Below are 2694 nucleotides of genomic sequence, written 5' to 3'. Positions count from 1 at the left end.
AAGTATCTACTATATGCCACACATTGTGTTAAGTGCTGAGGATACCAAAAAAAAAAAAGTAAAAGAAAATCCCTGTTCTCATTAGAGAAATGCAAATTAAAGCAACTTTGAGGTACCACTTCATACCTAAAAATTGGCTAATATGACAAAAAAGGAAAATGATAAATGTTAAAGATGTGGGAAAATTGGTACACTAATACACTGTTGGTGGAGCTGTGAACTGATCCAATCACTCTGGAGAGCAATTTGAAACCATGACCCAAAGGGTATAAAACTGTATACCCTTTGGCCCAGCAATACCACTACTATATCTATATCCCAAAGAAGTCATAAAAAGAGAAAAGGACCCACACATACAAAAATATTTATAGCTGCTCTTTTTGTGGTGGCAAAGAATTGGAAATTGAAGGGATGCCCATCAATTGGTGCAATGACTAAACAAGTTGTGGTATGTAATAGAATACTACTGTGTTGGTAAGAAATGACAAACAGATAGATTTCAGAAAACCTGGAAAGACTTACATGAATATGATACTGAGTGAAATTAGCAGAACTAAGAGGAACATTATACCCAGTATCAACAATATTGTGTGATTCAACTGTGATTAGACAACTCTCTCAGACTAACTCCAATGATCCAAGACAGTACCAAAAGTCTCATGGTGGAAAATGCTCTCCACGTTCAGAAAGAGAACTATGGATACTGAATGCAGATTGAAACATACTGCTTTCACTTTTGTTGTTGCTTTGTTGTTGTTTATTCTTTCCTGTATTTTTTGTGTTTTTTTTTCCTTTTGTTCTGATTCTTCTCTTACAACATGACTAATGGGGAAATATCTTTTTTTTTTAAAGAAAAATTATTATTATCAAGAATTAATTACTATTATCAAGAAGCTCACAGTTTATATTTACATTTGCATCTGCATCTACATTTATCTGTATCTCTCTCACCTTGAAGTTGATACTTAGTGGATTGTTGAACAAAGTTATCGCTTTAGAGTCATGAGTATTGTATCTTATGTGATTTTGATACTGGTTAAAGAGACATTTTGTCTGAGAAGTACCTTTGCAGCTCTATTTTGCTTTCCTAAGATAACTGCTTTTTAATTTTTTTTTAAAAAAAGCAGTTATCTGTTATTCAGTAGGCACCTAATATGGTTGTAAATTTAATTGAAATAAAATCAGTAAGCCACAAACAGGTAAGAGTGTACATTTTCTGTACTTTCAAGTCATTTGTATAACTAAAGATGATACTGTTATGGCCAATCATCTGTAAAAGCTTCTCCTGTACCCTTCTCATTTTGTGATTGAGGATAACCTCAATGCTTAAAAAGATAATTCTCATGATGATTTTCTAGAGATAAAAAAAATAGGCACACAGTCAGCAGTTGTTGAGGTCTTATTCAAACTTTTTCAGGGTGAAAGGTACCTATCCAATACCCTTTTCATATGTTTGGAAATTCTTTTCTCTTTGTAATATCTTGAGAATTGTTCTCTAAGGGTTTTTAAAATGTGTGGTCATTTTCTAGCAGGATTTCTTCCATGTGTATTTGGTTAGGCCCAGTTGTTCTTCTCAAATTCATCTTCTTAAGTGTCATTGTCACAACCTCTGAGCAGTGATCAATTCAAACCCTCAGATCATCTTTAAGAGAACTGTTATTACAACATCATAGTATTGAATTGTGGTGGTTCTACTATTACCATGATAAAAAAAATTCTATAGGGATGTTGGCACATTTGTTTCATTTCAATATTGGTTGTCTTTCCTCTCCTCCTAATTTCATTTATAAATATTCTCAGAATACTCACTGCTCTGACTTAGCTTCCTCTCATGCTAAATTCTTTGCAGCTTTGTTTTCTCTTTCTTTTGCAGTGCTTTGTGAGGCAATATTTTCTACTTGAGGTCTTTTACCATCCTTTGCTGTAACATTTTGCAAATAAAGTCTATACCAGCTTAGGTGCAATGGCCTTTTGGTTTGAAAGGGATAACATATTTAATGACTGAAATTTGTTTGTTTTTTCTTTTGGACTTTTCAGATTTTTTTTTTTTGCTAGTCAATCAACATCTTTACTTTTATTCCTTTTCTAATTTTCTAGAGTTAACAATTTGTTTAAATGGGTCTATTCAGAGCTATTGTAATTACAACCATCTTCTCAAATTTAGCCTTTCCTCTTAATTTGCTTACTTTTACATTGCTCTAATCAATGATCTTACAGTAACTTCTAAAATGATTCTCATATCTTTGTTCATTCTTTTCATATTTTAAAAAATGAAGTTAGTTTTCATTTTTACCACATATATATATATATCTAATTATATAATATATATATATATATATATATTTGCCAAGCTAGTTAGGATGTTTATAGTATTGCCTAAATGTGGTTTGAAAAAACTTAATCAACCTTCTTGAAAAGAGACTGAAATTTCCACCCTGAGGGAAATGGGATAAAGACTGTGGCTCCTTGCCTCATATCTTTCCAAGAGGGGTATCAGAAACTGGAATTGTATCCATTCCCCCTCAAATTACTGCTAGCATATGTGTACAATAGATTCCACAACAAAACTGACTTCCATGGTAACTCTTTTTTTTTTTTTTTTTTTTTGGCAGGGCGAAGGGAGTTAAGTGACTTGCCCAGGGTCACACATGGCTAGTAAGTGTCTGGGGCTGGGTTTGAATTCAGGTTCCTCCT

The sequence above is a fragment of the Dromiciops gliroides genome, chromosome 1 (assembly GCF_019393635.1).
Source record: "Dromiciops gliroides isolate mDroGli1 chromosome 1, mDroGli1.pri, whole genome shotgun sequence".
Taxonomy (NCBI): domain Eukaryota; kingdom Metazoa; phylum Chordata; class Mammalia; order Microbiotheria; family Microbiotheriidae; genus Dromiciops; species Dromiciops gliroides.
The sequence above is the reverse complement of the archived record's forward strand: the minus strand, read 5'-3'. Positions refer to the sequence as shown.